Source organism: Pleurodeles waltl, chromosome 5, assembly GCF_031143425.1.
Source record: "Pleurodeles waltl isolate 20211129_DDA chromosome 5, aPleWal1.hap1.20221129, whole genome shotgun sequence".
Classification (NCBI taxonomy): domain Eukaryota; kingdom Metazoa; phylum Chordata; class Amphibia; order Caudata; family Salamandridae; genus Pleurodeles; species Pleurodeles waltl.
The window spans coordinates 1,308,936,008-1,308,951,259 of NC_090444.1; the positions used below are offsets into that span (position 1 = coordinate 1,308,936,008).

General features: G+C 43.7%; 1 protein-coding gene across 6 annotated transcripts in view; it reads right to left on the reverse strand.

Moving 5' to 3' along the window:
* The window catches only part of USP45 (ubiquitin specific peptidase 45), an 883,181-nt gene that overhangs the window by 372,792 nt on the left and 495,137 nt on the right, over positions 1-15,252 (reverse strand). The window lies entirely within an intron of this gene.

Genomic DNA, 15,252 nt, shown 5'->3' on the forward strand with positions numbered 1-15,252 from the left:
TGGCTAGTTTTACAATGTGAGCATGATCTTCTGATATGATTGCTGTGCATTGATGCATTAGTTATGGTAAGCCTATCACTGTGTTACATGGCAATGTGTAATGCATTGTTTTCAGTTCAGTGGGTTGCATGCTTTTCCTTGGGAGGCTGTGTGGAAATCAGATCTGATGTTCCAACCTGACCCTGCACTGTTTGTTTTCTTGTAGACATTCATTGTCGTTTTTGGGAGGTGCCTGGCTCCCTGTGCCGTAACTGGTGCCACCTTGTATGGGTTTTGCCCATTTTAATGCTTTTATGTGTTAATATTTCTCACAATTCTTTTAATTTGATTTCAGTTACCAGTAGACTCCTGCCCTCAGAGGAGCCCGGGCAGAAGTCAGGGGTTGCTGGACCCTGGTTTGAATGTTTTGTTGCCCAACACTTTACTCTGATTGCGTGCATGATCGCAATGTAGCCACGCCTCTTTACACGCCCCCAGTCTACGGCAGGATATTTAAACTGCGGTAGTGCATGCCTGGTAGTGCATGCCTGCGCAGCTCTGCTGTTCCAACCTGTGCCCGCATAATGTTTGTTTCCTTGTAGGCAGTCACTGCCGTTTTGGGAGAAGCCTGGCTCTCTGTGCTGTAGCGGGCACCATCTTGGAAGGACTTTTGCCCATTTTAATGCTTTTAGGTGTTCACATTTTCTCACAATTCTTTTAATTTGATTTGAGTTACCAGTAGACTCCTGCCCTCAGGGTAGCTTGAGGCATAAGTCAGGGTTTGCTGGACCCCGGTTTCTATGTTTTGTTGCCCAACACTTTACTTTTATTGCACGATTGATCACGCTGTAGCCACACCCTTTGAATGCCCCCAGTCTACGGTGGATTTAAACTGCTGTAGTACACGTCCGTGCATCTATGCTGTTCCGGCCTGTGCCCGAATCGTGTTTGTTTCCTTGCAAGCATTCACTGCGATTTTTGAGAGCTGCCTGGCTTCCTGTGCCGTAGCGGGTGCCATCTTGGAAAGGCTTTTGCCCATTTTAATGCTTTTATGTAACCTTATTTTCACACAATTCTTTTAATTTGATTTCAGTTACCAGTAGACTCCTGTCCTCAAGGTAGCCTGGGGCAGAAGTCAGGGGTTGCTGGACCCTGGTGTGTTTTGTTGGCCAACACTTTACCCTTATTGTGCGCTTGATCACGCCACGCTCCTTTACACACCCAGTCTATGGTGGGACATTTAAACTACTGTAGCGCGCCTCTGTGCAGCAGGTGCACCAAAGGCAAGCCCATCAGCACCCGGATCGCACCTTGGGCCGGTCCCCTTGACCATCAGGACGCAAGTATTGCAGAAAGGATAAGCTACTCCATGGAAAAACTTCCAGATCTTAACGGTAAATGCAATGATACAATGTGCATTAAGATCAATCCTTCTTCGTCAGAGGTAAGGCCAACTTATGACTGCAATGAATGTAGATTTCAATTAGGGTCAGAGGACCTTAGCACTCAAGATCAGGCTTCTGTAAAACAACAAAACTTAGAGCCTGTATCAGGTAATATACAAACCCAAATAACATCTGTGGCATACTTATAAATGCTAAATCACGTGTGAAACACTCCATAGAATTCAAGCTATTTGCAGAAACTCATAAACCAAAAATAGTGTTTGTAACTGAAACGTGGGAGGACTGTACTTCAGGCCCACATCTTGTTGATGCCATTCCAGAAGGTTTCTCGGTCTTCAGACTAGATAGGCCCACAAAACGGGGCGGGGGATTGGCTGTTGCCTATAGAGATACTTTTCCCGCAACCTTTAAACCGGTCCCCTCTTTGTTCTGTGAAGCCTTAGAGTTTTCCTTTGCTCCACACAGCAAACAATGTTTCAAGGGACTCTTAGTGTACTGCCTCCCAGGACCACGTCAATGTTTTACCCGAGATGTTGGCAATCTCTTAAAATCATATATTATTGAGAACAACTTTGTAGTCCTTGAGGACTTTAATTTTCATTTAGAGGCGCACCTGAACAATGACACAACAACTATTACCCATAGTTTGGCTGTTCTTGGCTTCTCACAAATTGTTACTGAGCCTACCCATCTAGCAGGGCTTATCCTGGATGGGATCTTTACAAATAATCATTCACTAACAAATATTGAGGCTTTACCCCTAACCTGGACAGACCATAAGGCTATCTACTTTAATATCAATTACAGTATGTCAGGGCAAGTGTCAAGAGAACAGAGACTTGCCCAGCCTACCAGGGCTTGGCACAGAATTCAAGCTGAAGATTTCAATTTTTCTTGAAAAAGCCCCTATGTGCTCATCTGAAGAGATAGATATTTTCACATCAAACTTCTCCAACTGGATTACTGGGGCTATTGATACCTGTCAGTATACCCACACCACAGAAAACTAAAATCTAAGCTCCATGGTTTTCTGAGGGCCTGAGGAAATTTAAACTGAGTTGTAGAAAACAAGAAAGGGAGGCGAGAATATAATGAGGTTGAAAAAAACAAAATACAGGAAACTGCTAACAGAGTATAAACTAATGATTGTTAGAGCAAAAACTCTCTTTTTAGACACAATATTGAATCATCAAAAAATTCAAATAAGGAATTGTTTAACACAATTGTCAAATTTACCTCCCCACCAACTGATAAAAAACTGGCAGGTAAAACCCAAGCTTTCTGTAACATATTAGTAGACACTTTCTGAAATAAGGTAGAACTAATTTATAAAAATTCCCCAACTACACCTTCACTACAAGAAAAGAAAGGCGAGCTAAAACGTCAGACCAAAGTATTTCCCCCAGTACTAATCTTACTGCTACTACAGATAAGGAGACCCAGCCACAGCCTAGTTCAAAATAGCTACCCCCTGTCGTAGGTCCCCTGATAGCAACAGTGAATCCGGCCCAGCCAATCCATTGTTCAGGGACCCTTCATAGAGTTTTCAGTGCCCTCAGTTGAAGAGATAGCAGACTTTTTCAAATTGTCCAAATCAGGTTCTCTGCATGATCCTTGTCCACCACAGGTGATTAACCTTGCCACATATCCCAATGCTATGCGCCTAAGAGAAATGTTCTCTCATGTTTAAAGGAGGCCATTCCCCATGCTTTGGAAGAGGGCATCACTTTTTCCACTCCTTAAAAAAAAAAAAAAAGAAATCATAATGCGCTGGACCCAAATAGTTACAGGGCCTTATCAAGACTACCCTTGCCCTCTAAGATGGTAGAGAAAATTATGAACAAGCAGTTAGTGAACTACAAAGACATGCATGATCTGCTTGACTCCACACCGTTTGGTTCTAGATCAGGGCATAACACAGAAACAGCCCTTATAAAAGCAATGGAAAAAATAAGAGCAACATTGGATAACGGAGGCAATGCAGCACTTATACTGCTTGACTTATCCGCAGCTTTCGTTAATGTAAACTACAAGCTGCTCCTTATCCCCCCTAGTCCAGTTAGAGATAGATGGCATGGTGTTTAATCTTCTAGGATCCTTTCTACACGGCCGGGAACAATTGGAAGACTTGGGTGATTTTGTTTCTCACCCCTTTCGGCTGCTGTGTAGGGTACGTCAAGGATTCTCCTTTAGCCCCACTTTCTTTAATGTGCATGTGACTCCTTTGGCTGACTTGAAACGCTGTTTGGTATCTCCCAGACTTCTTACGCAGACGACACGCAAATTGTTATCTCTTTGACCAAGAATGACTCCTGCATAGGGTCCAAATTCCATGACTGCATGTTAGCAGTCAGAGCTTGGATGAATAGGCATTATCTAAAACTAAAACTGAAGTCTTGCTATTTGGTATCCAAACTGCCTTCTGGTCCCCGAGTTGGTGGCCTCACGAGCTGGTGGTACACTCATCCCCAGTGAAGAAAGCCCGTAATCTTGGTTTTGTCCTAGATGATAGGTTGACATTCCCTGACCAGATAAACTCAGTTACTTCATCTGCATTTTATACTCTAAAAACAGTACAGAAAATCCTTCCCTACATTCCCTCAGGATTGCAGAGGTTTGCAGCAACAACTAATAAACAAACTACAGGTTATTCAGAACGCGGTGGCATGCCTTTTTTCAAAAATTCCTAACTTTCAGTCAGCCTCTAATGCCTTGAGGGATCTTTACTGGCTCCCAATCAAGAAAATAATTATCTTTAAAGTCTTATGTATTACCTTTAAAGCATTGCACGGATCGGCTCCATCCCTCCTGAAGAAATGTCTAGAGTGGTACACTCCATCCAGAATACTTCAGTCAGCAAAATCTAAACATCTATGTGTCCCTAGAATTAAGAAAGCTTCTTCGTGTGGAAGAAGTTTCTGGCTTTTTGCCCCCAAGGATATGAGATTGTGGGAAGCTTGGATCCCTAGTGGGTTTGGATATGCCAACCCTGATTGAGTGTTTAGAATTGCTCACAGATACGGTTGTATTTGGAATAGTTGAAGATGAGATTTTTGGTAACTGAATGTAAATCCTAACTTGTGTAGGATGTTTATTGTATATTGAGCATGCTGATGACAATTCTGTTTTGTTGTGGCTTTTATGAGCCAATCATCTAGGTATGGGAATACATGTATGTGTTGCCTTATGAGAAATGCTGCAACCAATGCTAAGCATTTTGTGAACACCCTTGGTGCTTTTGTAACCCCAAACGGTGGCACTTTGAATTGGTAATGCTTTCCTGCTATTACAAGTCTTCGGTGTTTTCGATGTGTTGGAATGTGAGCATGTTTCGGATCTAATTCTGTCATGTAATCCTGTTTTTCCTAATAAGGGAATGACGTCTTGTAGAGTGACCATATGAAAGTGTTCCGATATTATGTATAAATTGAGGGGCCTGAGATCTAAGATTGGCCTGACAGTACCATCTTTCTTTGGTATGAGGAAGTATAGTGAACATACTCCTGATCCCTGTTGGGATATAGGCACTACCTCTAAGGCTCCTTTGATGACTAGTGATTGTACTTCTTGTTTTAAGAGAGTAAGATGTTCCTGAGTCATTCTGTGTGAACAAAGGGGAATGTGTGGTGGAGTAGAGATGAGTTCTAGGCAATAACCATGTTGGATAATTGACAGAACCCATTGATCTGTGGTGCTATTTTGCCACTGGGAGTAGAAATTCACCAGTCTTCCTCCCACAGGAGATGTATGGTCAGTTGGGATGTTTAATAAATCACTGCTTTGTTGGTATAGAGGAACCTCTGGAAGTGGTTGATTTAGTCCTTCCTTTATACTGAGATCCTTTATATGATCCTCTGAATGGGCCCCTATTATATAAGCTTGTTCCTAGTTTGTGTTGTGAGGTAGATGGTTCGAAACCACCCCTAAACTATGGCCAATGTAAATAATCTCAAATAGGTGTGGTATATAAAGCACCCATGGCTTCTGCAGTTTTTGAATCTTTTTTTAAGTTATCTATTGTGGTATCCACTTCTGGGTCAAATAGATATTGTTTGTCAAAGGGCATGTTAAGAACTGCTTGTTGAATTTGTGGTTTAAATCTTGACGCCCTTAGCCATGCATGTCTTCTAATGATTATGCTGGTGTTAATGCCCCTTGGAGCTGTATCAGCTGCATCAGTAGCACATCTAATAGCATTATTAGAAATACCCTGCTCTTCTGTCACTATTTGTTGGCCCCTTTTCTGGAAGATATTGCAATATATCTTCCATTTGATCCCCATGAGCCCTGTCATACCTTGCAAGGAGTGCCTGAGAGTTTGCAATCCTCCAATGATTAACAGCCTGAGTAGCCACCCTTTTACCCACTGCATCAAACTTACAACTTTCTTTATCTGGAGGAGGGGCAGCTCCTGTAGATTGACTATTAGCCCTGTTCCTCGCTGCACTCACTACTATAGGCTCAGGTGGTAATTGTGCTCTAATAAAAACTGGGTCAGATGGTGCTGGTTTATATTTTTTGTCTACCCTTGGTGTAATAATTCTTGCTTTTACTGGTTCTTTAAATATATCGTCAGCATGTCTATTCATGCCTGGAAGCATAGGGAGGCACTGATACTCCTTATGAGTAGATGTCAATGTGTTGAACAAGAAATCATCCTCAATAGGATCAGTATGTAACTGCACATTATGATATGCTGCTGCCCTGGCTATAACCTGATTATAGGGATTGTGTTGTCGGGGAGTGTGGTCATGCTGGATACAAATCAGAGTGATTAGGTAAAATAGGATCTGTTTCATGAGGATCAGTGAAGTCATCCTCAAATGGTGATATAGGTGAGGCCCGTGGTGAAAGCTGTGCCAAATGTGTGGGTGAGGGTGGGTGGTGGTTGTGAAATAGGAAGATAAGGAGAGTGAGGTGGTGAAGACTGCAGTTGCATTGTCTTTTGCTTCTCCTTTAGCTTACTGACTTTAGTTGGTGGAGACCTAGCTTTTAAAGTCTCTTGAAAAGTAAATTTTCTTTTGGTTGCTGGAGGAGGAGATGCTATAATCCTCCCTGTCACCTTGTGTATATGGATCTTTCTTTGCTTGGCATCCATAACCTCTACAATAGGTTGAATCTCCGAAGACTCCTTAGTAATTGAAGAACGTCTACCACTGTTATCTGTCGATTCTGAAAATTTGGTGGAATGCTTGACTGGAACCGAAATTGTCAGCTCCGAAAGTGGTAGTCTCTTTTTCAGCTCTGGAGTAGAGGAGTCCGATTTTCGACTCAGCACCGAAAGAGGTGCGGCAGCCTGATTGTTATGTCTCTGCTGCACTTTGGTCTTCTTCTTCGGTGCCGAACCCGAGTGGTCTTCCAGAGGTATTTTTCGAGTCCAACCATGGCCAGAAAGCAGTGGAGGACCAAAGGCCGATGTAGGAGTGTTTGTTATTGTCTTTGTTTGGTGTGAGGGGACTGCTGTACTCACGTACTGCGCCGCTGTGATGTTCCCATCTGAGTCTCGATTCGAATCGGAATCCTCAATGGAAACTGCTACACGCTGCTCTTCTTCTTCTTGCACATATTCTCCTCCGTAAACGTCGGGTGTGTGTACTGCTGACTTAGATGCCATCTTCATCCAATGTGCTCTCCGGTCCAGAAGAGTCTTTTTGGATCAGAATGATATGCAAGCGTCACAGGTCTCCTCCCTGTGTTCCGGAGACAAACAGAGGTTGCACACCAAATGTTGATTGGTGTAAGGAAATTTTGCGTGACACCGAGGACAGAAACGAAACGGAGTGCGTTCCATGAGCTTACATTATTCGATCAAATAATGTATTGAAGAAGGCCCAGAAAGGGCGTGGTCGCCCCTAAGGGCATCAACTCGAACCCGACGATTACAATTGGATCAACTATTGACGGTAAGAAAACGTGATCGAAACTATCCAACATTTTATCGAAAATTTAGAAAAGTTCAGAGTATACCGAACTGAAAAGTACCGGAGCGAGAGGAAACACATCCGAACCCAGCAGCGGAAATAAAATAATCTAACAAAGGACTCAGGGGGTCATTCTGACCCTGGCGGTCACCGACCGCCAGGGCCAACGACCGCGGAAGCACCGCTAACAGGCTGGCGGTGCTTCCTGGGCCATTCTGACCGCGGCGGTAAAGCTGCGGTCAGAAAAGGGGAACCAGCGGTTTCCCGCCGGTTTACCCCTGGCCCAGGGAATACTCCATGGCGGCGCTGCTTGCAGCGCCGCCATGGGGATTCCGACCCCCTTCTCGCCATCCTGTTCCCGGCGGTTTTTACCGCCAGGAACAGGATGGCGGGAACGGGTGTCGTGGGGCCCCCTAACAGGGCCCCACAAAGATTTTCAGTGTCTGCTTTGCAGACACTGAAAATCGCGACGGGTGCCACTGCACCCGTCGCACCCCTGCAAATCCGCCGGCTCCATTCGGAGCCGGCTTCCTCTTTGCAGGGGCTTTCCCGCTGGGCCGGCGGGCGATCTCTTGGAGATCGCCCGCCGGCCCAGCGGGACAGTCAGAATGACTGCCGCGGTCATTTGACCGCGGTGCGGTCTTTTGGCGGTCTCCACCCGGCGGGCGGTGCCCGCCGGGGTCGGAATGACCCCCTCAATGCCCATGCGCAGTATTACAGAGAGGAGGTGTCACTCAATCTCGTGACTCGAAAACATTCTTCGAAGAAAAACAACTTGTAACACTCCGAGCCCAACATGGCGGACTTATGCACAGCATGTGTATCTACAGCTATACATATATATATATATATATCTGGTATCACTTTCACTTATTAAATGAATATTTTGTGAAAATCCTGTGAGTGCCACGTCGTTGACAGAAGTGTCAAGTTGGTGTGGAAATAAATTAAGGGAAAGGTCCTTCCCTGGCGAGGGCCCCGACATTAAGAAAGCGCGCCTTAATTGGACCTCTTGGGACTAATATATATATAAATAAATATATAGTTAGGATCAAGTTTCTATAGAAAAAGCATTTTTTGTTTTGCTAATAACTTTGGCGCAGTTTGATGAATCTTCACGAAATTTCCAAAACTTATACTTTGCTAAGTTAAGGTACTGTCTTGAAGGGTTCGTGTAATCTGTCAAGCGGGGGCCGAGAGGGGTCACAAAATATGTTTTCCCCATTCATTTTTCCATCGGTCTTTTAGACACGCCTACAGCCCGAACCACTGAACAGAATTCCCCCACGGTAGATTCTGTTGCGCAGATCATGGTTTTTTAGATTTAGTGTAAATCCATTAAGTAGTTTTGATCCGCTGATTCACATGCCACAAGAAGAATCTGATTGGCTGGCCGCAGCCTGACAGGAATGTTGTGGCAGGCATTTTGTTTGTTGCATCGGCTTGGGGTGGGAAAAGAAAAGAGAAAAATCATAATGAGTCCCTTGGGGAGCCCTCATGGACAAAAATTGCGCAATTATTTTTTTTCGGCCGATTCGTGGATCCACGGATCCCGAATAAGCAAATCCACTTAAGGACCCGCAAATCCAGAGACAAATAAAATTAAAAAAAAAAACATCCACTGTATCCAAACACATGCTGCACACAACCGAATGCAGTGCGCAGCTTGGGTTTGGGTGCATGCAGGTGGGTTGGCCGCTGGCCCTGGCCATCGAGGCACTGTGGCCCAGCCCAACCCTGCCGCTGCTTATATTCACGTCTGTGCATGCTAAGAAAAACATAGAAATGAACTGAAAAAAACAAAGGTTACAGGGACGTTATAGTTAGAATCTGAATTTACTCGCACAAAACCATGGAAATTCACCAGTTGGAAATTCAGCAGTTATAGTTCGTCATTTCAAAGAACTATAACTCACGCCCTAAGGTAACTATAACGCACGCCTTCACCATGCGCAGCTAATTACTCCACATTTTATATCACTGATGACATCATCTTTGGCATCTTGATTTTATCACTGCAACATCTGCAACATCTGCAATAAAATTATTGCTCAGAAAACTGTGCATGGCGAGGGCGTGACCCCTGCAAGTCCCCCCAATCAAGGAATATGTCACAGTTCTTCCAGGAAGCATCACAAGTCTTTGTATATCAGTTTATCCACGGCTGCACAGTAGTCCATGCCGCCTACCCACAAGTGCAAAGGAGGTGCTGATTCATATATCCATTGCCTGGCGAGGTCCCGCTTGGCTACCAGATATGCCATGGCCAGGAGGGCGTGTGGGGTACGGGTCTTTCCCATTTCGTCCTCGAGCCCCAACAGCATAATTTTGGGATCTAGTTCCAGCCTGTGGCCGACAACCCTCCCAATCCTGCTGGTAGTCCCCAGCCAGTGCCTCTTCACCACTGGTCACTCCCCCAACACATGATATAGGGAGCCCAGGAAGTGGCAACAGCAGAGACACTCCAGCCCTGGGGTGTGCCCCATGCGCCAGGACCTCTCAGGAGAAAAATAGATTGGGTGCAAATTTTTGACTTAGATCAGATTCAAGCGCATGGAAATGGCTAGTTCTCGTGAGGCCATCTTCAACTCTGTCCATTCGACATCTTCTACTGTGTCCACATCTTCCACCCATCTAGCCCTGAAGGTTTAAGGAAGTGTTCTGGTGTGTTGGCCTGGTCCACAGTAGACTTGATTATATTTACTCATTGATCTCTAAGAGACAGGACTAGAGCTCCCCAAGCTGACCAGGGGAGGTACCTACATCAATCACTATATAAGCATTGTCAGCATGATTTTTAGAGGTCTGGTATACATGTTGATCAACGGGACAGCAGTAAACTTTGTTGTGCTCTGTAATCTAAAAGACACCATCACAATCATGAACCTAAGCTACTAGTTTTAGTCTGTCTAACAAGACAGTATGGTCCATTGTTTTAAATGCTGCGGATATGTCCAGAAGCATCGGCAGAGTCAAATGACCTTTATCAACTGCGAGTCTTGTGCTATCAGTGATGTTTAATAAGGGTGTTTTCTTCCAATGACCAGCATGAAATATGTGTTTCGGTCAGGGTAGACCTGGACTGGCAGTTCGTGCTGCATCGTTCGCACTGAAGCAAGGCCAAGACCGATTTGTATTTGGATGGGCCCAAACTGATGCGGTATGGTGTGCAAGATAACAATGGACTGGTATACAGCCCATAAGTAATTACCAGTGGCTGAGAGTAATTCAAGCACTGCATCCATCACTTTTTGTGAATGCTTCAGGCTGGAAGACATTAAGCAACTGGTGATCATCAAGGTGGACCTAGAGCTGTGAGACAGGTGTTTGTTCTCTCAGTTTACTTATAGCTGGCTGGCCTGCGAAAAGTAAGTGTATAGCAGGCTTGCATGGGTCTTGATTGAGATGTTTTTACGAGTGGAGATACTGGGCAGTGTTTGAACTCTACTGACAAAGTCAAAGCAAAGATTAGGTTCAGTGCCCATAAGGCAAACAGCTCAAGGAGCTTCGTATGAGCCAGGCCAGGATCGTGCGGTTTCTCTGAAATTTTTATCGAATTTAACATGGCCAGTCAACCAAGAATAGTGGAGTTATGAAAACGAAAGAGAAGAAATGGATCTATACAGGCAACACTTTAACTGCATTACTTACCAGCATATTCCTATGCTACCCCTGGCACAAGGGAGGATAATATAGTTGGCGAAGGAGCGTTGCAGATGGGAAGAGGACCACACCAGTGCAGGGCTGTGATTATTCAATCTGAATTTAAAATTTCAGTTCCTGCATAAAAATGCCACAATTTATTTGATTTTTACAAGTACACAGCACTATAGCTGCATTATTTAACTTTATATTTATGTGTAACACTCTACAACTTGACCTCTCGAGAAGGAGGCCATTATGGTGCAGTGAAGGAGCATGGCAGAGGGAAACGGCACCACACTGCGGCAGGACTTTTATAGAAACCTGTGCTTTCAAATGTCAGTACCACAGAGGACGTGCAATGGCAGTGTGCTAATTATATCACCCCTGGGCCATCTATCCTTCGGGCAGGTCACCAAGACAAGGAAATGATGTCTGAGTAGCATAAGAACAATCGTTTATATCCATTATGTACTTATCTAAGTCCAGTTCTATTTACGGCCTTCGTACAATAATGCAAAATTACAACTAATCAGTGTCTTAACACCGGAATGTAACAGAATCTTTTTCCAAACTTAAGGGATAGTCAGGTGTCTTGTCTAAGAAAACTGATATGACAAAAAAGCAGAAGCAGTCTAGAAGAAGACACTGTTTCTTTACCCTTTTTTCAATTTACAACATCAGGTTATTATTATCGGCTATCACCCAACACTGAGATCTCAAATGTAAGAAGCCAGTGGTAGGACCAGACCACTAGTAGCATTTGATATTGCTAGGCATTATGCTTTTTTCCAAACAGATCTGGGGTATGCTCCTTGTTGTGTGGAGGAGCAGTGATAAATTGTAGTGCATGATTTTCACTAGCTATTCAATCAGCTGGGTCTTCAAGCTTAAGATTTCCAATTTCCAATAATAATAACTTTCTTGTGAGTGTTAATGAAGCTGGACATATTTACTCAAGCAGATAATGTGTAAAAGACCACTCGTACACTGGAAGCTATACAATGTTATAATTTCCAGACATGCGTGTCCAGATCAGTTTTAGTAATTTTATATTAATTTCACTCCCTGTTCGGTATCATCTGTTGAAAAAAATAGTTTACTCGTCAATTGCTGACAAATAGCTAAAGATCTAACATACACACAGAAGCAAGTTTTACTAAGAGACAGTTGCCCTTGTTAACGATTTATTTGACATAACTCCAATGATGGTTGAATGGCTATGCTTCATTCAGGGATGGTACAGTTAGCATTACCGAACTGGACACCAGCAAAATGTAATGGTGTGGTAGATATCGGAACATCTTGAGTAGAAGCAAATGATCCTCAGAACATCTTGAGTTCGAAGACACCATGAGCTTGGTGTAGAAGAAAGTTTAAGAATGTGGGAACGCTCTAGAATGATGCAGGTCATTTACCTACTGACAGCCATTGTGGATGGCTAACGGTTTCTACAACTGCCTCAGTATTTAACTTCTTCACAAGATGTTACTTACCAGAAATTCTCATCACCCTCATCACACGGAGTCCTTCTGTTAACTGAAAAAGTCCTCAGTGAGTCGACTTATCGGAGACATCCGACGATGCCCATATTTAAAAAGAAAAAAACAAGCTAGTAGCCCCTCCTTGACACAGATAAAGATGCTTAATTACTTCCTTAATTCCTTAGACCTTCATCTAAAGTATAGTCTAGAACATCCTCGTAGATGTACCAAAATAGCAGATTCATTGACCTCACACAGGACCACACTGGAGGGGAAAAGGGTAGGTTGTGCATGGATTGTGACTAAGAAGAGGAGGACCTAATGATTGAAAAAGTAGCATAAATCATTACCATTTCATGCCTCTAACTCATCAGTTGTTACAAAAATGAACATTACTTAAAACAGTAGTTTACTCAATGATTGCCCCTCATCAAATACAGAAACATCTGCAAAGGAAGATCGAATCCCACATATAATGAAAACATTAATGATAATATTCATCTGGTCCTCTGTACCAAACATAACCAAAGCCAAACACACAAAGTGAGGACAAGACAAAACCAGGGCACTCCGAGTAATAAGACACTCTTGTTTTCAACCATCTTTATGCCTTGAAAAAGTCTGTGTGGACGAAACACGTGTTGGCTGTCTCTGAACATTGATGTGGTTTTTCTCAAACATGAGGAAATGGCTGTCTCTGAACATTGATTTGATATTTCTCAACATAAGGAAATAAAGAAATCTGCAGCTCTCTTCATCGTGGACTTATTACTCGGAGTGCCCTGGTTTTGTCTTGTCCTCACTTTGTATTTACAGCACGTAACATAGGAGGCATTTTGATATTCCTTCTGTGTTTTGTGCATTTCGATACCCATGGTGGTTGGGTATTTATACCAGGTTGGCACCCTCCTCATGACTCTACATTTTCTATAGGAACTTTGTTGCTTTTCGCCTCAGATGTGCGATATTTTAGCATCAACCATCGTGTAGTAATTCAAACACACAAAGTGTCAGTTCATAAAGCTAAATGGAGTTGTGGGCAATGCCATAAGCACTGAACTTTCAACTCTTTAAAAGTGATGTGAACGGAGCAACAGAACTGTAACCAAAAAGATTCAATGCTGCAAGTGAAGTTACTCCACAGAGAAACACACAGATCTGACTGCAGCCCCAGGAAAATCCTCATTTATTTGTATACCTAGTATAGCAGAGGACAGTGTGTGTATGTCTTTAGCTGAACCAAACCCTCGAAACACGTTCAAACGTATCACATTCAGTGTGACACGGAGTCTAAGAATCTGAAAGGAATTACAGCTCGCTTTGCACTGAAGGCAGACATAGCATCCATGGCCCAAAGGGGAATTAATTAACCCCAGTTGTGTCTCGCGCTAATGGAAAGGATCAGGGCGGCGTGTGGGGGGGGAGGGTTGGCGGGGGTGGGGTTGACGTGGGTCGCGGATAATTCAATAAAAACTTTTTTTTAAACATGTTTTTTTTAAAACACTTACCTCCGCTCCCCTGCTCCTCCATCTCGCTGGTGAGGCAGGCACAGGCTCCCTGCACCAATCCTGACATTGCTTACAGCAGGGTTAGGATTGGCTGGGAGTGCCCAGCCAGGACGCTCCCAGGCAGACGTCAGCTGCTCTCTGAGGGGGAGTGCTGAGCACTCCTCCTCACACTCGTCACCCCTGTGCCCCCGCCCCTTCCCCCCAAAACAATCAAACATAGTTTATGATAATTTTTTAGGAAAGAGGTTTGCAGCTGCCGCTGCTGGCGGAGGTGGGGGGGGGGACGCACCTCCGCCCCATAAAGACAGTAGCATTCAAATCAAGTAAGCTTCATTTCTACTTTTGAACAAGTCATAAAACACAATACAATTTATGCAATATGAGCTAATAAAAAAGAATGTTAAAAAGTCACATGATTAAGAACATGACAATAAATACAAAGAGTTTAAATACAAAAACACTACAATGACAAAATTCACCTGGTACCTTTCTATATGCCTACTTACAGTTAAAGTGCATAGTTATTAATACAAGACCTAGGGAACTAGTAATCACCACTATCCCTCAGTTTTACCGCAGCTTTCAAGAGGGAAACCATGTTTAAAATAATTTCTTCTGGTATCATTTGCAGATACATTAGCGCAGGACATACGTCACTAAAATTCGCCGGCTTCAATATCGGGTAAAGGTAGGCCTTATGTGGGACAGCATAATGCTTACTAAACATAGTAATATGTAGGGTATCCTGCAGAGACAAGTTGTTGCAGCTGCAGGGCTCCACTATGCGGCCCAGGACTCTGGTGCTGGGAGATGCCAACAGATGGCGCAGTGGAACCATTTCAAACCCGAACAATAAAAAACAGTCATACATACTAGGCACGATTGACAGATAAGGCTCTATGCCTGGGACTGTTTTTAACAAGAAATGGCTACGCACCCGGGGCAAATTGAAAACTATTTGCTGCCTGCTCATGGACCTATGTTGCATAAAGAGGTCCTTCAGCTCCTCACGATCAGATTTAACTCCTCAGGTATAGTGAACAGCTCCGACCTGCCAAGGTTCTGCAAGGTTTCCCCTACATACTTACGCTAAGGAATGTGCTGAGAACTGTCCAAGGACAAACAATTCATATGAACCTCTTTATTCAACTTAGTTTCAGCTCTCAGCCAGATGTCAATTCAAAGGGAGGGGGGTGAAATGCTAATGTATCAGAAATATAACCAACTCCCAGTTCTTCGTGTACAGAGAACGTAGGGTACTTAGGGGAAAGCAAAGATGACGCCTCAAGAAGGTGTTTTTGGCTGTATGCCG